The sequence below is a fragment of the Aptenodytes patagonicus genome, chromosome 18 (assembly GCF_965638725.1).
Source record: "Aptenodytes patagonicus chromosome 18, bAptPat1.pri.cur, whole genome shotgun sequence".
Taxonomy (NCBI): Eukaryota; Metazoa; Chordata; class Aves; order Sphenisciformes; family Spheniscidae; genus Aptenodytes; species Aptenodytes patagonicus.
The window spans coordinates 11559165-11581636 of record NC_134966.1 but is presented as its reverse complement, the minus strand read 5'-3'; the positions used below and the strand labels follow the sequence as shown (position 1 = coordinate 11581636).

At 42.1% G+C, this 22472-nt stretch overlaps 1 protein-coding gene across 12 annotated transcripts in view; it reads left to right on the top strand.

The window, feature by feature from the left end:
- The first annotated feature begins 2305 nt into the window (after positions 1-2305).
- The window catches only part of STRBP (spermatid perinuclear RNA binding protein), a 72028-nt gene continuing 51861 nt past the window's right edge, over positions 2306-22472 (top strand). For 10 of the 12 annotated variants that reach the window (XM_076355520.1, XM_076355519.1, XM_076355521.1 and 7 more), the window contains exon 1: positions 2306-2367. The gene's annotated coding sequence lies outside the window, so the exon portion shown is untranslated. Of the gene's footprint in view, positions 2368-3150; positions 3170-22472 lie in introns of those variants that run through there. The other 2 variants (XM_076355513.1, XM_076355511.1) reach the window with 2 other exon arrangements.

Genomic DNA, 22472 nt, shown 5'->3' with positions numbered 1-22472 from the left:
TGAGATGCCATCTCTTGCAGATTTTTCTCTCCTTACTACATTTCCAGCTTCGCTGCACAGCCACCACTTTTTCACAGCTGCCCCTTCCCACTCTACTGTCTCCTCCAGCAGCCTTCCTCTGGGCTATATTTGTACTGTATCTCTATTCGCTGCAATCAATTTCAAATAAAAATGTTCTCACATGAAGTCCTTGGACCAGTCCTTGATTTTCTAGCTATTATTTTCTTCCCCCTTCTCAAGGCCTACACTAATATTTTAAGGCCACACAGAAGATTTAGCTAAACTCATTCATTGCTTTGAAACCTCTCGATTCTAGACTTGAAAGCAGTAATTGAGATTCCTCAGATTTGTTTCTCCTTTCAATCCTTAAACATCGTGAGATAAAAGTTTGTAACAGAAGTAGAGCTATGTCTGACTGTTCAGAACTAGGGTGACACTTTAGCCACAGGTTTGCAAAGAAGTATACAAAATGTAAGTTTAATTTGAACAAGCTGGACCTCTCACTACATGTAAAGTTATTAATGCACATGTGTTTTCTACTTCCACCCTAATGCTGCAAATCACTCTTTTGAATGAAAGTTACTGTTTCACTTCAGCATTGCAAATCTCCTGATCCTACTGCCTTTTGCCAAAGTTCCCTCATAGGCCGCTTCAGCACAGCATGTTGTGTACTGATTATTTTGGCACAGAGCTCCCCAGTCAACTGTCTTTCATCTTTAGAGCCTATATAAAATTATTTTTAAAAAGTGTAAAAAGTGATATTAAATACGATTGCCATGGACTTATATGTTGAAAGCTGAGTTTGAAAAGGCACTTAGCCTAGAAAACCTGGCAGACATTTTGAAGCGCTCATGTGAAGATATCGGCCATTTGAATGTTGAAGCAAAACCATAAAGGTTCTATAGAACGCACATACAAAGAAAAAAAAGACACCAGACTCAACCCTCCCTCCTCGTACCTAAAGGTTTTGGCATGCTAGCGCTTCTCTGAAGAGTCTGATGAACAACGGTACTTGGAGCTCTCTCTTCAACTTCACCGTAGTGCCCATCTGCTCTAGAACAGTCAGATGTCTGGGATTAGGAAGAGTTATCGCAGGGCTGCTGAAAGCTAACTTGAACCCATTTGTCTGGATTTCTACAAGAGAAAGATGGAGATCACTGAACGCCGTATTCCTTGTGAAGCCTGACCTGCCTAAACACACCACAAAGCTGCCTTGATTCTAACGTCCTCAGACAACCACTAAGGATTCCATACGGAGAACAACTACTCACATGGAAACACTCAATTTAGGAAACTACTTTCTGCGCTGCGTTAGGTTTTGCAGTGGGATCTAAAATCCATCAAGGATGCACACCGCCTGGGTAAGGGGTGCCAGGGCCCTGCCTCACACCTCACCCCCGCCTTCGCCCCCTCCCCTCAGCCTTGCCCCATCCCTCCCTCTGGCCCGCGGGCTGCGCTCCAGGCCCAGCGGCCAGGCCCTGTCAGCGCCCGCCAGCCCAGCACCTCCCCGCCCCTTCAGCCGGCGGGGACGGGTCTGCCTGTGGTGAGTATTTACACTCACAGCTCTGGGCCGCTGCAAGCGGGGCCGGGTGACGGTGAAACCACACGCCCAGTCCCGGCCGAGGTGCCCCGGCGCGGGGGCGGCGGCTCCTCCTCCCCGCCCTGAGCGGAGACGGGGCAGGGACGATCCTCCCCGCACACGCCGGCCTCCCGCCGCGCCGCCAGGCCCGGCCGCCCCTCAGCCAGGGATGGGGAGGACCCTACCGCGTCGCTTACGCACTCTGCGCCCGACACGCTAGCACCTACGGCACTTGCGCAACGGGAGCTCTCTCAGGTGCAGCGCCCGCGTTGACGACATTACGGAGAATTCGTAAGAAACACTAACCTCTTTGAGGGGCTTTACGTAAGTGACGTTCCTAAGTGCAGGCTTGGCCGCTCCTAACCCACGTAGCTGCAGGAGCTCTCTGAATTGCAGAGAGCCCTCTCCCCGGACGGCGGGCGGGATTACGCAGTTTACGCAAGGAGTAGTGGCCCCAGGTAGGAAATCGGACAGGCCGAGCCGAGACACTTTACGTCAATTCCGTAAGGCTGCGCTGGCCTGCCGCGAGGAGGGAAAAAACGGCTGGTTCCGCGCCACTACGGAATTGGCGCGGTGGCCCGGCATCCCCCTACGCAGTTGGCGTAAGGCTCTCTCTCAGGTGCAGGGAGGGGGCGGGCTCACGTTGCCCGGCAGCCCCAGCCTATGGGGGCGCTGGGCGCTGTCACGTGCCGGAGCCCCGCTCGCCGCTGCGGAGCCGGAGGAGCCGGACGGGGCCACGGAGCCGGGACGGGGCCGGGGGGGCTGCGCCGGGGCCGGCGGCGAGCGGGGTGAGGCGGGCGAGCGGCGGGGCTGGCGGCGGGGAGGGGTCGGGGCGGCAGACAGCCCTCCCTGCGCGCCCCTGAGGGGAGGCGGGCGCCGGGCACCGCTCCTCCCACTGCACCGGGCACTGCGGGCAGGAGGCAAGGGCAGGACGCGGCGCGGGGGGCGGCGCGGGGGGATGGGAGGCGGTGCGGGGGGGGGGCGCTCCTGCGCGCGCGGAGGGGCGCGGCGCGCGGCGGCCGTTGGGGCGGGGGGGAGGGGGGGAATCTCCGCGCCCTGAGGGGCCGCCAGCCCGCGGGCGGGGGCGGAGACGAGGGGCTCGGCGCCGCGGTGCGCGCGGGCGGCCGCCCTTCCGCCGGCTGCGCGGCGCGTACCTGTCCGCGGGCGCGCAGGTGCCTGCCGGCGGGCTGGAGCCGCGGCCGGGTCGGGACGGCGGGGCCGCGGAGGGGTGGAAGTTGCCCGGTGCGTGCGGTGCGCGGTGGTCCCCCGGCCGGGCAGAGCGAGCGGTCCCGTCCCTGACAGCCAGCCGTCGCCCGGCGGCGCGGCGGCCAGGTGCCGCGAGAGGGGAGGTGTGTCAGCCCAGCCGAGCCGGGGCTCCTCCGGCGGGCTGGCCGCACGGCAGCCGCGCCTCCCCGTCAAAAGTTTGCTCTGGCTCGGTCGGTGCAGCGCGTCGCGCTGTCCGCTCCTCGGCCCGCTTTTGGAAGCGGCGATGTTCTCGGTAGCCCGTCGGCTTCGGCGCGGTGCTCGGGAGACCCGCGTCCCTCTGGCACCTTCACAGGCTTCCTCCTCTTGAGGAAAACGCCGACAGTGGTCTGGTTCTTTTGGTTTTTTTTCTTTTTTCCTCGCCTCTCATTCTGGATTTGCTTTGTGCCGGATTTTGCTAATCATTAACCCACTAATTTTTCTGGAAGTGAGAACTTAAAAGGGATAACTGGGGAGTCGTATGCAGGCTACTGAGTAGAGTAAAAGTTGAGTTTTGAATCAAAATAGAAATATACGTTATCTAGCCAAATGTCTTATTATTTATTTAAATGGCTCTGAAAATGGTGCCCTGTGATTTACAGAAAGTAAGAAGAAAATGTCCTGCTCCAGAAAGCGTGCATTCCAAATAGCTCATGCACAGAATACGGCAGTACAAAAAATCTGTAAAATGGGGGGTCCTGGATACGTCAGAATTATTTTTTTTCTTTAGCTGTGTGCTATAGTTTGTTATGATTTTTTAAAAGTTTTGTCATACTTTGTCTTGAAAACTTAAAAATTCTAAGTGTGGTTAAAGTAAAGAAAGACTTAAGTGGCATCGTTGTCGGGAACATGAGGTATTTCAAATCTCCAGTTCCAAAAAATGTTTGCGCAACTTTAACTTAAGTTAAATAGCCTAGCTATTTTAATTTAAATTAAAATAGCTGTGTGTTCTAGTGAGCATTTGAAACCTGGCCTTCTAGGGTAAAGACAGAAAATTAAAATAATTTCCTTCATTCATGCAGAGTAACTTAACATCCTTGGAAAGAATGGGGAAGGCAGGACTGTCTGCAAAACTTGGTTACCATATCTTAAAAAATAAAATAAGACCATTTTTGAGAGGCGCAAAGGAAGCAACTGTGGAGGCAGAGGGGGCTTAATGTTTGCAGGAAGGAAGGAAGATAGAAAAGCGCTGTCTGTACTTGGAGGGGAGACCTTAAAAACAAAACTTGTGGAACAGGAGGGGAGGAAGGCCTGACAGTGTCTCTGTCGAGGTTGTACTGCTGTATTCCTTTATCTGCGCAGGGTGGTTGCTCGTGGTCTCTGAAAAGCAAAAGTGTTTTCCAAGAATTTAAATATTCCACCTCTTAGATGGGCCATCAAAAATCTGTGGAAGATAGGTTGTAGTTATCTCCTGCCGGTGTAGAGAGGAAGAAGAAATCCATGTCAGCAGACTGCAGCTGGCTGTAGCTTCTACTAAATTCCTGGTCGTTTTTAGGAAGTTGGACTTGCCGCTGGAAGTTCTTGGCATGTGTCATTTTCTTCTCTCTGGAACTTTCCAATCATTTTCCTCTGCTTCATGTTGGTGTAGAATGAAGGGAGAGATGGGGAAAAGAGTGGGTAAGGATTGCCAGTAGTAAGGTTTTAATATTTTCATTTTTATATTTCTCAGAATCTTGTCACTGACAGTGCAAGTCTAGCGCTGCTTTGGCATTCCTAGTAGAATCTTTAGTCCTTGCTAATTTTCTTACTCTTGTTTTTGTAAAGGGGTTTTATTTGCGTAGGCTGTTCATCCAAACTAATCATTATTATTGAACTATTGACGATATTGTTGTCTCACCACAAAGAAGATGCTGATGAAGTGCCAGTTTTGCTCCCAGTGGTTCGCAGGCTAAATGCAAGGTAGAAATCTAGGACTTAATTTCTTGGGGAACTGGAGGAAGGTTCTATATAGAAATACTTGTATATTGGGGGCTGGGCGAAGCCCCAGGTAATAGCTGGTATGAACATTCCTGAAGAAGGTGACCAAATCTAGCCTTGCGGTTTGTCCCAGAAGAAGGAATTTCAGACACGATTGATTTCATACCAGAGGTTCAGAAGCAAATGAGAAGAAAGAGTAAGCAAATGGAAAGATATAACAGAATATGGCAAAAGGCATGCCATGCCTAAACATTAGAGAAGTAGTTTAAACTCTGGTGGACATGCAGATTTTGGTGACCCTTGTTTCTGACTTGTAAGCAGCTTTTTCCATGGATGTTCGTTCAGTAATGTGATGCTTAAGGTTGTAGAGCTCTCTTCTTTTGAAGCCCCTCAGTTAATGTTCCTCAAAGGTCTGTGGGTGGACTGAGATATTATTTTATTTTGAACTGTGAAATCCTGTTTGGAAATAAAAAAAAATAAAATAGTAGTCTAAGAAGCTGTTTCATGTTGTGAAAAACCTCACTGTAGAATCATAAAAGCTGCACTTTTTCCACGTTGCTTTGGAAGCAGCTGAACTTTGTAACTTGGCATGTAAATAGAACTCTTTGAAGAGCATGTCTGTGGCTGGAAAGAGTGGAGAGGGAAATGCCCTGGCTGGTTAAGAAGCTTTTGAGTGTGTAAAAAGCCACTATGAGCATGCTTGTTGAAGTATCTGTTAAAACATAGAAGAGAATTTTGCAGAGTCTTGTCCTTGGTTGTGGTGATGTGCATATACCTAGAAGTGGCCAACATGTCTAAGTGTAAATACGAAACAGCAAAAAAGTGGCAGGTTTGTGTATTTCTATAGACTGGGCTGGGTGAGGAAGAGTACTTGGGGCAGTTGAGAGGAGCGTGTTGGTCAACGGAGGGAGATGCTGGGTGAGTGAACACAGAGGTTCAATCTACACCTCGCTAGGCTAGCTTTCAGCTCTTGGTCAGTTAGGATTTATGGTATGTCTGGCCATGCCAACAGAGGACTTTAGCACAGCATTTTGATTTCTGTAACTTACTTTGTTAGTTAGGCCAGGGGAGGGAGGACTTTTCTGTTCTAACAACATACATGAGGAGCACTTGGCTGATGTAGTGTCCTGGATTTGCTATAAACTGGGCAATATTGACAAATAAAGATTGCTTTACTGCTGTATATGCTGCAGTGATGAAATCAGAAGGAAAATTCCTGTTTAAAGCAACATGAAAAGCAGTTACAGATTTAAATAGCAGAAAAATGCAAGTCAAACATTTCTGTAGAAATCATAGTTCGAGTACATTTGTTGTACTTGCAGCGTGATTTGACAAACAGAAACTTTGTACTTCATATTTAAGGAAACAGAAGCTTAAGCTGCCCCACCTGAAAGTATTTGCTTATATTTTTTTTCTTGAAAGCGATAATTGGTACAAGATACAAGGCCAGAGACAGTATTTTTTCAGTTGTACTTCTGCATTTCTTGGCACTTGGGTAGTTTTTCCTTCTTATGTGTGAGGTTTTCACTGAACAATGATGACAGAAAACATAGATAGTGGCACATACACTGTGTCAACTCGCGGAGGGATAGTGCTTCTATTTAACTTTTTTGAAAACCTTAATTAATGTCCCTTTAAGAAAAAGCATGCATAGGAGTTCTTATGAATGATATGAGTGAGTTAACATAAACTTCTTGCACTTCGGATTTTTGGACTTTATTTTGTAGCTAAATTACCCTATGTTTCTGGTCCCCTCACTCTAAACGTCATGGAATGGAAGAGGACAGAGAATTCTTGGACCCGACTCCATGTTGGTCTGTTGCCTTGTATTCATACTTTTGCTTTGCAATGCATATACTGACCTTTCAGTTAATTTCTTATGCCATATAGGAATGTAGACAAGGTGCTGGTTATAGGAGAAGCGTAAGAAAAAAATCAGGGTATGTCATTTGTTCTGCTGTTACTGAAAGGCATGTAAAGTATGGTACTGGGCGGCTCTGTCCCTCCTTCTCTGCTGGCTAAAACCAAGAACTCTGAGACTAATCCAATGTGTGGATTTTCCATGGAGCAGAGCAGCTCAGCTCTGCTGCGTTACTGGGCCACCTGCACATTTACTGATGGGCTTCCCAAGTAGTAAAGGCCATGGATTATTAAAACCCATGCCTTTGTTGTTTTACTTCATTCATTTCTTTCTATAACCATGCAAAACTTTATGACACTCTTGTAGTAAAATATTTTCATAACGTGCTGGTAAATTAAAGGTGTTAATGGATATTGAAGAGGAATAATCTTGCAAAATCCAGTTGCTAACTCATTTTAGGGGATCTCTTGGATTGTGGAAACTTAAGTGATCCTGCCACATGGGTTGATTTAAATTAGTTCTCTTACGTTGTGGTTTGGCATACTATTTAAGAGCCTCAAGATGCTACTTGTGATTGACATAACAAAATGTAAATTATATGCTGGTTTACTAGGCTCTAATTTATCTGTCATAAGGTTTGTGTACCAATAGTACTAAGCTCTTCTTACAGTAATGTTTATCTTTTATGTAATATCTACATAGGGGAATGAAATTGCTCTTAATTATATGCTTAAAAATAAAATTGGGGTGTGTCTGGCTATCAGTAAATAAAATTTTGCTGCTGCTTGTTCTTTTTGTGCATTTACTTTAAATTGACTTTATTGAAAAACTAAATGTTTGAATATCTGGTTGGGAAGAATACTCTTACTAGTGGGTAATCATGAGATATCACAGAACTTGAAGAAATCTTAGAAAACATAATCAATTAAGATTTTAGACCTTAAACTTTGATGTAGTGAGTGCTGAAGAAGTGAAACAATGATTGAAGCAGAACTTGGCATTTGGCTTGACAGTAAATGAACTCAAATGGTGAGAAACTGATGTTGCCTCTTAGAAATTGCCCCGTAGTAGGAGCAGAAAAGGGCAAGTTGATTTTAGAGGCCTTTACTTCTCTATTTCCTCTGATTCTTGGGGGGGAAACACTTTTGTTAAACACATTTCTTGTTTGACTGGTAATACAGCAAATTTGATCATTGGCGTAGTGTTTTAAGTGTTGGGCCTTGAAGCGTCTTTAGTATTCTCTGAGACACAGGTATGATGTTACATGTGGAAATGTTTCTCCCAAGCTATTGGATTAACTCAGTTGATCCTAAACAAAATCTTCCCCTTATCATATTTCTCAGCTGGTAGTACCTGCCCTCCTGGAAAAGCATAAACAGACACAGAGGTGCGTGTGAAGCCCGGATGCCCGAGCTCTTTGAAGCTGGTTTGGAAACAAGTGTTGCACGTTTCTAGAAATGAGCTTTGGCAAAGCAGTCACCGTGGAGGCTGAGGAGACTTGAGGCTTGCGAGCAGGATCTTCTTGGGCACAGAGCACTGCTGATTTCCTCCAGTGAGATTTTTGCCACAAAATGGTTTATCCAATGATACTGCAAAATGGATATACCTTTTTTTATTCTATATTTTAAAGGAGGAGGGTGCTGTAACAGTGGATTTTGATAAGTCATGGTTAATCTCAGAGGAGACATAAAAATTTTCATTATTTGTTGCAGGGCGTTGGGTGGCTTTGTTTTTTGTTATGGTGTAGCAGTCAAAGCATTGTTACCATGAGGCTATTTAACCTTTTCCATAAACATGATATCTCTCTTGAATGTCCTCATCCTTGCTCTTTAAAAAGAGTGTACAAAATTCAGCAAGGAAACAAGCCAGCATGCTGCACCCCACTGAATTTAGTTGCCATTGTTGAAATAGGTGACGTTCTTAAAGTTGCTAGCTGGTATATACCTGAATAAAGAAGGTATTTAACTTAAATGGTCTTTTTACAGCCTGCTTAGTAAAACATTGAATGGTTGTGCTAAACATATCACCTGGAGACCGGGTGAAAGTGTGCACTTAAGATGGTACAAATCAGTCAATTTAAAAAACAGACTACAACTTGTATTAAAAAAAAAAAAAAGACATTTGAGTTAGCTGACTCCCATAGGACAGAGATCAAAAGTGAAGCTGGTACTGTGTTTCTTTTATAGTACATAGCATGATCATAAATGGTCCAACGGTGTAACCTTATGTAGATAAGATGAATGGGATTAGGTTGTGGATGTTTTTGTTAACCATAGAAACAAGTAACATGTTATCAGTGGATCTGAAAGTGCTGACTAACGTGTGTTAACATTTAATCAATTTTGGAGTTGGGTTTAGATAACAGCTATTTATGTGGTGTTAATTATCTGGTCCTGGGCATGGCGAGGAGCTGGTGAGAAGTGCAGCCTGGCTGTGGTGCTTCTGCAGCTCTGAGCCCGGGGGGAGCGGTAGCAGTCAGCACAACCTGCGTGGCTGGTTTTTCCAGCTATGCCGTGAGGAAGCTGTGTGATGTTCTGATAGGTGTGTAACTGATGCTGAATCTGGGTGAAGACATCAATTTTCCACTACGAAGACAAGAAGAAAAACTAGTCACTTATTACTATATTTGATACTTCTGTGCTGAAGGGGCAGCTCTTTGCATATGGAAACTTGCTCTTTTTCTCTGGTTATGGGGTGCTGTAGTTTGCTCTCTGACCCTCTACGTGCTTAGTACTTTTCTACTTTCTTTATCTACTTTGCTTGATTTCCATATGTATAATACGACAATTTTTGAATATTTGCTTTAATGGAAAAGACTCTGGAATAGAAGGGGGAGCTGGAGGTGTACAGCGTGTGTCTTCAGGAGTGAAGTACCGGAGAATACACGCAGCCACTGGAAAGCTGAGGTATGATGGGACAAGTAGCGAACATGGAGCTCCAAGTAAGATACTTGAAATGAAGGGGTTGCAAGGAATCCATAAAGGATGATATGGAAGACTATAAAGTGCTTGTAGAGAAGATTGAGGATTGGAAGGTACCCATGAAAATCTGGGAAGTGTTTAGCCCTGTAATATCCTATATTGTGGTAGTTGTGCACCCCAGAGCCAAGCCTGGACTGACTTTAGAGTAGATTAGGAAGAGAAATTTCAGGTTGGATTGTACTTTACTATGGAGGTGGATTCTAGAAATCTCACTGGCTAATTTTTTTTTCTTTTTTCTTTTTATTTAGAGACATAAAAAGTGTGCCTAGGTGGGGTCTTCTGTTAATGTAAATTAGCAGTACTTTAGATGAATGTTAGTTATGTAACTGAAACACCCTGAAACAAAGAGAAAGAAAAAATTGTATGGCCTCAGTTCTTGGCTTCTGCAGTTCCTTTCCTGAACAATAAGTGCAGTGAGAACTGGAGATTTTTTTTTTTTCTCCTTAAGTAAACTACACTGAAATCCTGAGAACCTATTGGAGCTGGCGGCTGGACTCTAACTAAAGTGAAGGAGCTTGGGCTCATCTTATTTGCCTCACAGACTTTTGACTTTGCTAGACTGAGAAGTGAGATCTCAGATGTTACCTCAGATATCTGCTCGAATTATTTTGTAAATGCATATGGTACAGAGACTTAGAACATTTGGATTTCTACTCCTCTTCCACTTCTAATGCTAATCTTTTTCCCTTCACTCTGATAGCTGGTTTAGCTCTATGGAAGATGAGAGGAAAACATAAATGCCCAAGAACTGATTTCTCCCCATCTCTGCTTTGATGAAAGCATTTTCCATGTCATAGATTCTTAGTGATTGCCATCTTTTCAGAGAGCTAAAAGTGTTTAGTAAGCAGCTATTCAACATCCTAATGCTTCATGATCTCTTGATTTGATATCTAGGTAATTGGACTTAACAAATAGATTAGGGCTTCTTTGGTTACCCGGTCGTGCTGTCCAAGTCGTTAATCATATAGAGACTTAATTTGTTTCTTTACAGTAATCAGCTATGCCATTTGGATGACCTTAAAGAGGGGTAGGTGTATCACTGGGCCCCTGTAGACTTGAAATGCAGTGTTTCTTATGCATGGTAACTGGACATGTTATGTCATGTGCATTGCAGTCAAGCCCAGAATAATTGTGAGCATTCCTTCTAAAACTGGAAACTGGTAAAAAGCCCAGTAAGTAAACTCTTTAATACCAGGCACAGAGCAACACTGTGATCCAGTGAAGGAGGTCTGGTGATTAAACTGAAAGTATTGATTAGGGGAGCATTTGGCCCCTTTTCAGGTTCCACCACTGATTTACCGCACAATTTCGTTTCTTCGTGTCTGAAGTTCCCCTATAAAGACCTGAAATGTTTCCCTCTGTTATTTTAAAAACTGTTATTTTAAAACCAGTAATAAATGTACTCTGGTAGATACGGTGACAAGTGTTCTAGAAAAGCCAGGAAGAAAGGCAAATACTGGGAAGGTGGGGGGGAGACAAGGCTGATAACTTCTTTGCTTCTGGTGGGTGAAGGTGAAATTGGTGACTGCCAAAAATATGAGCTCAGAGAAGTAGCTTGTACTGCTCTGAGCCCACATCTGTACACACCTCCTCATCTCTACAGATGGCCAGGAGGCTGAAGAGAGAACACAGTTGTCTAAATTTGTGTAAGAGAAAAGAATCATGACTCCCACCTTGGAGGCGAGCAAGAACCTCCTGTAACTGGGGTATTTTCGACAATTTAAAAAATTTGGTTGAATTATCAGTCTTAGCAAATTATGTGAAACCTGACATTGTTCGTAGTTGCTAAATAAATAATTTTTTATATTACTTTGTATTAAAAGATGGTTGGCTGGAACTGTACTCTTTACTCCTTCAAAACTAGCCTGCTAAGGAATAAATTTGATCTAGAAGTCTTCTTTGCATGCTTATGCTTTAACAACTTATAAGATACTTTTCCACTTTAGATATCATAGTACTTCACATTTTAGAAAAAACAACTGTCACCATCTAAATAGTGATGGTACTATTTGAATCAATCATGATAAAAGGCACAAAAATAAAAACAAAATATTTTCGTCTTTATGTTTCTTTTCTACTAACGTTAGTGTGGGAATAAGATTCTTTTGCAGATTATTTCCATACAGTCTGCTTTATCTGCTTTTTTTGGGGGGGGGAATTCAGTCACTTTTCCTTTTGTTAGCCCATGAGATAAAGGATATTGTTGAAAGCGGGTAGCTGGGAGTCAGCATTATATAAGTAGTGAACTCTTGACCAAAAATCTGTTTTTGTGGATGTGGCCTCATGTAATAAACCAATAATAAGAGCAGTTTACAGAGCACATCTTTGACAGTTCTCTGATTAACCCTGTTCTTTGCAGGCAGAGGTTGAATACTGAATGTTCCTGAATTGTGACTATATATTGCTCCCCTCCACCCTGAACGCTGAAGAACCTGAAACTGGAGGCTTCCTGACCCTTTTAAAAACAAATGAGCAATGTTGTTTAACTTCTTGCTGTGGGTCAGGAGCCTGAGTTTCATGCCAAGTTTCAGTGTGAAACAAAGTAAGACTGCAGAGTTAAGAAAAAAACTCTTGCAAAGAGTGCTTATATGGCACTACTGATAAAGCTGCGACTGTTGAGGCACTGTGACTTATTAAAGCAGATTCTTAAAAGGGAAATGAGATATGGCCTGCCCTAAACATTCTTCAATAAATTACAGTTCTTCGTTGAAAAACTTACTAAGTGCATAGGTGCAATATTTTGTGTTCCTTAATATGGATTCTGCATTAGTGTTAAAATAACCGCATGTTACAAACGGATCTGCTTTTTGTGGGTAGTTGGTTAGTAACGTACCTCTGTTTTGGTTCCCGTTGAGGCACTTCCAAGTGTGCTTTTAGTAATGCAACATAATAGTGTCATTGTCATAACAGCATTCCACCCTCAGTGAGAAGTTGCAGCAGCACCATACAAAGATGCAGGTGGTCTCTCCCTTACAGGATGATGTCGGTCATCCTTCCAGCACCATGTCTACAAAACTTTCTGTGATGGCTGTGTCGAGTTCCATGAAATTTTGGAGGGGAACAAGTGTACTGAAAGAATATCAAGGGTAAAGAGGATTCAGAAGAGTTTGCGGAGAAACAGGCAAATACAGAGTTGAGCTAAGCTGATTGGGATCAATGAGTTGCCCAGTGAGGTAAGAGAGTCCAGGTGAAACTGTCAAATGTTCCTTCAGTATGTGGAGTATCCATTTACTGATGCTTCTGCGGTTACTGCAGGGTTTGAATATCATTGTACTGGTGCTTCTACAGTTGCTGTAGAAACTGTTGGCTTAGGCTGTCTCCTTGCAGTTCTCCTTCAGAGGAAGAACTGCTTGAGGAGAGCTTGTCTGGACATGGGACTCACTGGTACATTTATTGTTTTCTTTCACACTGAGATCTGTAATCTTTATTTTAATATAAATCCCTTAGCTAGCTTCTTTTCTTTTGCTTGTAAATGTTTGATCTGTATGTGGTACTTGCAGTAAAGGAGTTCTCTTGTGCCAGAAAAACAAAGACTTGCTTTGTTTGCACTGGGCACTACTGATTTGCAGTAGTCGACTGGTTTTACTGCCAGTTTTAGCAGGTGCACCTTGTCTCAATGAGTTCTCTTTACCCTCATCACACAGTACAGTAGCAAGTCTTATGCACAGTACGTAGAAGACTGAATTTTGGCTGAGAGCTGAGGAGTACAGGGATTTGCTGTACTTCCCCTCTCTTGCCTTTTCCTTGCTCCGTTTCCATTATTTGTGCTCCTCTTGTGTTGCAATTGGACTAGATGATTGTTGTCAGTCCCTTCCAACTGAAAATATTCCAAACTTTGTTAGAATAGAGTATCTCCTGAAAAAGTCTTTTTGTGTGCATGTGTAGTATCTGTGTTGATAGTTTGGATAGTAGTTCGATAATACGCATGCACAAAATACAGTCTTAAGTTTTCTTCATATTTCGGAATATTGGAATGGATCAGAAAACCTGACAGTCTTTATACTGTAAAAGGACTCTGTAGTGTTCATTCACAGAAGTGTGTAGAGAGAAGGTTGTTGGTGTGGAAAAGGTCGAAAAATGTTTTTTGGCTGCAGTTGTTGAGAAAGAAAAATATCTTCTAAGTTTGTCATGAAGTTGCAAAAACTTGCTGTTCTCTTCCTGATATATAAAGAATGGGGAGGTTGGAGCAAAGGGGGAGAGCAGGCAAAACTCATGCAGGGTTGTTTGATACGGCCTTCTGTGCTGTTCTTCCACATTGCAGTGCTTCCAGTCTGCAGTAGCGCAAAACTGGGTTTCCTCTTGCCAGTCTCTCTGTAGCAGTTGAGTGCTGCAGCACAAGAACAGCTTGCAGATATTCCAGCACAGAAGCAATTAAACAGGGTAGCTGTTAAGACTAGTATGGGAGAAGGAGAAGAGCCGATAGCTTTTAGACATCTCTGTGTTTGCTGTACAGGAGACAAAACTGCTGTACAGGAGACAAAACTGCTTGCCTGGAGATCCAAACATCTAGAACACATGAAGCCGAAGGGAAGCAGTACCTGTTTGTTACATGTGTGCATTTGCTTTTCTTTTGTTTGTTTCTTAGGAGCCTAAGAGAAGATGGGGTTAGAAGGAGGAAAAAGTAGCATCAATAGGGATGAAAAGTGGCCTTTTGGCAGAGTTGGGCTTATTGTAGGGATCATCATATTGAAATACACACTCTGTAGTCGCCTTGTCAACAGATCTAGGATCAAAGTCAGCATCCTGAGTGAACTCACAGAAATGATAAACTGCTGTTAGATGGCTGGAGCTTAGTGTGGGGACAATTGAAGAACTACTGTTTGAGGTGTGTGATTTGGGTACAGGCAGGGGAAGTGATGACATGCACTCCTGGTCATCCAGGAGCTGCCAATTTCTTTTCTGATTTGTAAGAGAGATGCTGTCAGACCCTCCATCCTTTTCATTTGTTTTTGGGTGTTTTAGATGGCTATCTAATATCTAGTATGAAGGCTGGCTTTTCTTGATTGGTTGATTTTTTTTGTTTGTTTGTTTGTTGAGAGAGAAGAATGAACTTCCTTATCCTCCATAGCCTGCTCCTATGCCACGTAGAGCTTTAGAAATGCCAAGTGGCAAACACAACTGCCTTTGCTTTTTTTTTTTTCTTCGAAACCAAATGATATGCTAGAATTTGGTGTCCAGAGTGAGATGCTCAATGCTGAGGAGTGGGCTGCTTTATAGAGCAGGGCCATAAAGCTTCCCCTTATCTTGCAGAATGGTTCAGGTCCCTTGCTAGTGTCCTGAAATGCTCTTATTTTTCTGGCTCCTGTTCTTCTTGAGAACAGACTGTGTGTGTCCTGCTGCCTAACAAAAGAGGAACTCCATTGTCCTCTTCTGAAAAAGACACAAAAGGTTCATGAGTCCATGTCAGTTTGACTTTAAAAAGAGTGGAGTTCTTAAAAAAAATTGATGCCTGAAAATAGGACACATTCTGAATTAGATTCCTGAGTTTAATCACACCGTATTCAGATATTGAATTGCTAATTTGAATCTCATGAATCTACAGGTAATTGTTGTCAAGCATTTACTATGACAGTTTGCCAAGCTGGCTTGTGAAGGATGGCTGTGGTCCTATGAGGGAGAGATTGAATAGCAAAAGCAGCCAGCAATGCAGTGTCTGTTCAAATTAAACTAAAGAAGCCTAAGTAAAGGGTGGAAAGCTAGAAAGGGGGGGAGAGAGCATGTTCCATGCTTGGTGTGTATAGTAAATGAAAAACTAACTAATTTTCCAAGTCCTACCACTGAATTACTATGGCGTTGGGCAAGTCAATTAAGTCATTGGGCAATGGAGGCTCTTCTAAATGCAAAGAGCATAACATTTACACCTATTACAGCAATCGGAGAAGTAATGTTTATGAAGTGTTGTGAAATTCTTGTGTGTGTAGCTGAGGTCTGATTTTTTTTTTTTTTTTTTTTTTTTTTTTTGCTAATAAAAGCACATTGAAGCTTGATATTGCAATGAAAATGGAAGAGACTGAGTAATGTTTTTTAGTCGCTGCTGTTAAGTCCAGCCTGAAGATTGCTATCTCCCACAGGTTAGCAATGGAATGTTGGATAGTACTGTCTGTTTACCGGTACATGGAGAAGTAGTTTCCCAGTTTTCTTTGGTTTGTAATCTCTGAGCTGTTTCATTCAATTTATTGTTCATGGTGCTGCAGAAAACCTTAATCTCTTCATTGGCTGCAGAGACAGTGCTAGTGAACTTGCAGGGGTTGCCCATTGCTTCCACAAAACAGCTTGGTGACACCTGCATACTTTGGTGAGTATCCAGTTGCAGTATTTAAGAATGAGATCAGAGTCTCTAGAAATGCGATATATTCTCCCCATGGTAAATGGAAAAAAATTACCACAACCACTTTGAGTTAATACAGTTATGTAGGTAGTGTTATTCAGCAAACTGTGCTTATTCTCCAATGGAGATAACTTTGATTCCTCTATTAGCTTTTAATTTTCATGGTGGTATTCCAAGAGGAAAAAACACTGAAGTTTTGTTCTTAGCACAGAGATAAATGGAATGTCTCTGTCACTTGTCTGAAACCATGCGTTGAAAAACATGATTTTTTTTCCTAACAGTTTTGCAGAGTAATAGGACAGAATATGATTTGGATTACAGAAGACACATGCTGGGTCAGTTTAAAGTCTGCCAAGTTCTAATTTGCAGTTTCTAAAAAATTTAGAACAGAAACATCTGAGTGCCTGCAGAAATCATCATTCTAAATTTAACTTGTGGATTTTGTCTCGGTAAAGCATGAAACTGTCTGGTAGTATTTGTTCACTGAATTTCAGGGACAACCTTTTCTTGTGTTGAGAGTTCTGCACTGGTGGCTCTGGCATTCTTTTCCTGGTCCTGCAGTGTATGAGTTCTAAATGCTTTAGAGCAAAATGCTAAGTAAAAAAGTGTTAGCTAGGTTTAACGACTTCCTTTTTGTTTCTCTCAAAACAAGCAAAAAGCCTTTGGAAGAATGTTCACCTTGTTATTGTTTTCTTTCATGTATTTCTGCAGTTAATTAATGATGAACTAACTTTTAAAAACAGTTCTTACTGGCCTCTGAACACTCTGTTGCACTAAGTGTAGGAGTTTCCAAATATCCCTGAGAAGGCCCAATACAGAGACTTTTGTTTCCACAATAGAGGAGCCGTGCAAAGTGAATAGAAGAACTCGTAAAACAGCCGAAGCAAGTGCTCTTTCAGTGCACAAAGCAACACATCTTTGTACTTTTTTTTAAAGGATTTTTCTCATGAACACAAAAGTTTCAGTTTTTTGAGTTGAATCTTGTTTGAACTGTGGAATAAGCTAGATTGAAGGCATTATAATCTGACATTCTTTTACCACTAAAAGTATAGTTTTAGACTGTGAAAACCAAGCAGGTTTTTTGTGCTGACAAGAGCAGAGTTCAATGTTCATGTCCCTTTGGTTCTTGTTCTCCTTGCTGTGGTATCCTGTAATAATGATGGTGGTGTGACATGGACACAGATTTACATAGGTGGCTAAGGGGACAATAAAAACGTTAAGACTCTAATCTAGCTTCCTCATAACTTCTCACTGAGGGATGAAAGGTTTTATATCCTATTGCCCAGTTTAGGAGAATACAGTCAATTTATATAGTAGCTGTTTTTTAAGTCTGGTTTGGATCCTGTCTTCTGCATCTTGAACTGTGCACTCTCCTACCCTGACACGTCGTGACTTTCCAAGTGCACCTTCTTTTGAAAAATAAAATAAATCCCATCAATGTTGCTTTTAGGAACAGCAGGCTTCCTGTTATCGGGGGAACTGAAGTGGCTAGACACAAAATGCAGTTAATGGCCCAAAATAAACTAACTTAGATTGTTTTTCTCTAGTCTTTCCCCTGATAGTAATTTCAAGTGTTGCTTTTAGCAACTATAGTGTATGAAGTGAGCTTTGGGGAGAAAGTGAGATTTTTGTTGTTGTAAATTGATCTCCCTGCAAAGCTGAGAGCATTTTGAATGCTGCTATTGATTGCACAGTCTGCTTGCTTCCCTCAGAGAAAAATGGGTCTGCACCCTCTTTTACGCTGGAGTTGCAACAGCTTGCTATCACACACTTCTGTTTCCTAACCTGGATGTCATGTTATTAACCTCCACAAACAGCGGTGTGTTGCTTAACGTTGACAGGGAGAACAAGGTATGATGTTGATTACTTGATGTAAAGAAAACAGTGGTGAATGGCAAAGACTGAGGAAGCCTTCTACTAACAAATGAAGAACTAAGTGTGTCATGGTGTTGTGAGTAAAGTGGCACACTAGAGATGACATTGTTATCTATGAAGAGGGATTAAACTAATTCATAATCCTATATGAAATTTAGAGAAAAGAGACCAAACCAACAAAGTTGTGTCCGTGTTCTTAAAAATGACATCCAGGTGGATTGGCCGATTAATACTGATAGCTTCTTTTTTCCCCCAGATTTTATTTGAAATTCAAAAGATAAAAAAATGGAATGTAACTTCTCAAGTTCAAGATCACTTACTTACAGTTGTGTTCTCCAAAGACATTGGAGAATATAGTGCTACAGACACCTAAACATAATTTTGCTAACTTTTTTATTTCAATATCATATTAATAATAAGCAAACAAAAAAGGCTGTGGAATTCATTACTTGTCTCAGGAAGTTCCTAAGGATGAGACTGACAGATATAACTTACACTGAGAAATTAATTTTGCAACCTAGCTTGTGGTCTTCAAACTGAGCATTGCCGCTGCTGGTGGTCCCTGCTAAAGTTGTCTTTTTTTTTTTTTCCTTCTACATAGCTGTGCTGTGCTAACTGGAGAGAAGAATAATAGATGAGTTTTGCAACTGAAGTTGGCAGATCTGACAGCACATGCATGCAGGGTAGATCTGCTGAGGCAAGAAGATGCTGGATTAAGCCACTTTAAAATATTTTTAGACTCTTATGGTTTTCCAGGGGAATAGGTTTTTTTAATATTAGTTTTGTAAATCTCCAAGTATGTTTGTGACTTTTTGTCTTCCTGTTAGCCAAGCTAGGACTTTCTACTAAAAAATCTTGTTCAAGACACAAATAGTGGACTTACGTCACTAATGTCAGACCAACAGTTCTTTCTCTACCATCTAACGTGTTGGTGTGGTGTTGTCTTTTACTTCATTATGGATATCATTGCTAGCTTTCATGAATAAACAGATTCAAATCTTTTGGTAGGGTTATCGTACGTTTGAAGTGAATAACTGCGTTCTGAGGCTGAAAATCGATGGCAGCCAGGGTACTCTTCCCTAGAGAGATATCCCCGTTGCTTCTGTTGTAGGGGTTCTTGTACTATATTCTGAATCAAATTTGGTAGCTTCTGCCTGGCAGATAGTATTTCTGCCATTCTTCTTGCTCTGAATGCTTCCATTAATAATACTGATTCATTGGCTTTGAATACTGGGTTTTTTTTTTTAACATGGGCTTTTTAGAAACAATTTACTAAAAATTCTCCCTTCCCCTCTTTTTTGTGTGAATGACTTATAAAACCAATTCCAAGTCAGTCATGTGGAAGATGTTCATTAAACAAACTGCAGGTTCCGTTCTGTTGTAGCTGAGGGTGGTGTGCCTGCTGAGGGCTGCAGTGAGCCCTTGCAGGTAGGACTGAAGACCTGAGTGGTGCAGCAGCCAACAGACAGGGTTCTGCCCCTCTGGGCTGGTGAGACTGTACGGGTTATCTGCAGCATTGTGAAGGAAGAGTGTTTCAAAAGAGGAGGCTTTTGTTTCCAAAAGAGCCTAAGATCATAGTTACAGATTTTGTTTCAGACGCTTCTGTGGCATTACATGTTCTCACATTGAGCTTCAGACTTCCCTGGAAATAATAATCTAAGACACAGGAGAATAAGAGAGAAACAAACTGAAAATAACAGGGTTGGATGGATGAGAGATGGCAAGAAAAAACCCTTAAAGAAGCTTTTAGTAACCTAGAACCTTTGACAAGATGTTCTTTGACAAAATAGCCAATTAGACAGGAAGTAAAAAATTAACCTGTAGGTTCAGTAGTCATAGTGGAACTAAAACGTGGTAGAAGTCTGATGGAGGATGTGTACTGGCTGAGAGCACAAGAGCTCTTTGCACAATACTTGCAGAGTCTAGTGGTCGTCTTTTCCAAATCCTTTTAAATCTTCTCTCTTTAAATAATAATAAAAAAAAAGTCACTGAAGCAGCAAGACTGACATACTAGAAAATGCATTAAAGTGGAGAGTCATGAATGTTTAAACTGGCTGAAAGGCAGATGTGCACAGTAGCCAGTACGGATTTGCAATATTGAAAATGCCAGCTTCTTTACATATTGACATCAGGGAAGCAGTTCTAGGGGAGAAACTTGCTTAAATTTCACCATTAAGGGTTGCTGAAATTTATGGTCAGAAGGATAGCATTTATTCTTAAAAACTTCTTAATACTCTGCAATTGAAACTTTATGTAAACATTAGAAAAACGTGACTCTCAAGCATAGTATTTACATTGTATTACTTGTAAGAAAAAATTACTAAATTTGTTTTATTTACAACACAGAGGTTTAGGATCCATGTTGCTTTTATCTTACTAATGACCAAGATACGTATTAGCTTGAGATGCAGAACAGGGAACAGCTAGTAGAGCAAATGTGTTTTGCTGTTGCCTCATGGAATTGATGAAAAGTGCAAACCACCAATAAAGCAGATCTAGTTTTACTGTAGGATAGTTTGTTCTCCAGTCTCTCTTTAATTTTATTTAGTACCAACATAGGGAGGGAACGCCATGATTTCCAGCCTTTTCCACGTGTATGCCTTTGGCCTCACAGTTCTGTAGAAGACACATTCTTCTTGGTGGGAGAGTGGCATCTTGGTGGCCTTTTCCCCATCCTGGTTGAGTGGGTCAAATGTCGTTAGTTGGTAGGCTGCAGCTTAGGTCAACCTGCAGTCTATGGGATATGAATCATAGCAGGAAAGAAAACTGGGGCACTGCAGCTATTTCAGTTAAGCTGAAGGGTGCTAGGGAAGGAATGTCCCTGTTCTTAATCTCTTAAACATTGTGGCTGCTTCCCACTGTGGTTCTGGAGCAAAGAAAACCTTGCAGGTAAGGGAGCAGACACAAATGATATGGACATGGAAAGTATCAAGGAGTTTGAAGGTCTATAAAGCTTTAGTGTTGGGATGTGAGTGCAGGACAAGGCCTGGGTGGTGAGAAGCCCAGCATGGCACTAAACTGCACAGTGTGGATGAGGAGGTAGAACTGTGATTCTCTTTAGGAGAATGTGATGTAATTTCAGGCAAAGATCCAGAATTTTGTTTAAACCAGCTCTGTCTCTGGAAAAATGACATTGCAGATGGTGAATGTCATTTCAGTGTAATGTAATCCTTTTTATTAATTTAGTTAATTCTTCAACTGTAAATGAATGTAGTCCGTGTTATGAATTTCGGATGATTTTGAATGTGGATGTCGAATTATGACTGCTTCACAAACGGGTGTGTACTGCAAAATAGCATCAGGTTTCCATTGTCCAGTTTAGCCAGAAGAGCAGGAATGCCTACGTTAGGATGTTGGAAGTCAGAAATCACTTTAACATTTCACAGACATTGAGAATCCAGTGGTGGTTTCTGCGTTGTCTCAAATGAATACTTTGCTATTAATTATTTATGTACTATCTAATCTGTGATTTTTTTTTTTTTTTAAATTTAATTTTATTTTTTTAAGACACCTGCCAAGAAGTGCTCCCTTTAAGATGTTTTGTTTTCTGTAGTGCTCAGTTTTACAAGCAATTCTGTTTTGGATGTTTCTGACTGGTTGAGCAGGAAATGCATTAAACTGTTAATGTTCATGTGTCGATTTGTTATTTAAGTGTCAACAGCCAGTTTTTAATTCTTTTTTGCACTCGGTCTGTCTCGTCTCAGTCTTGTATCTTGACACCCATGCCAAGAGATGAAGGTATTTTCAAAATTTTTTCATTAGAGACCCTTTGTAGCACTAGCTGTGACTGGTGTGCTGGGTATTGTGCAGGTGCCAGGGAACATGAGGCCATATAAAAATCTGGAGAGAGATATAGGTAAAAAACACCTTGAGGACTGCAACTGGTGTGCTGCTCTGAAAACCACTTAGGCAGTTTGGTGGTATATCTTCCTGTCCTCAGTAGTGAACAGTAGCTTAAATCCTAAAGGAGAAGGATTTATATTCCTTCCAAAACTATTTTTCTTTGTTATACATTATAATTTGATATCTGCAGTTATTTCCACTAATGTATATTTCTTTCTGAGATTGGATGGTGTGGTTCTATAGAAAATACAGCATTTTATTCTTCAAATGATTGTATATATGCTCACACTCTGCCTCTGTGTTCCTTTTTTTAGCCTTCCTCTTAAGCTAGTGATGATTTCCCCTTAGACCATCTTTTCTTCACGCTCTTTCCAGGAGCTAAAAATGAGCTATGCTGTGCACATCCCTGTTTCCTTTTACCTTAACACATTAATCTAGATTAACTGATTGTTTGTCTTTAATTCTTCAACTTCTTTAATTCCTTTACCAGTGTGACTTATTTTGGCTGTTTTTTCATTCCTTGCTCTACCACCTGGAGGTGAATCCATGTGTTCACCCATTTTCAGTTGCAAGTGCTTTGTTGCATCTTTGAACCAAGGGTCCCCAAGTTCTCTGTCCATGCCTGTCATCCTTGGCACAGCTGAATTCTCTCTAAGGAGCTCTTTCAGTAGCTTCCTCCACACTGACAAGCAGGCAGCTGCTTTCCTTGCACTGTGAGCATTGTCAGAGCTCTAGACCCTGGAGATGACTTGGATTCCTCCGTTCTGGTGATCACAGATGCCGTGGTTCCAGATCTGTTTATCAAGTATGTGCCTACCCGTCTTTGGCACTTGATAAAGCTGGGTG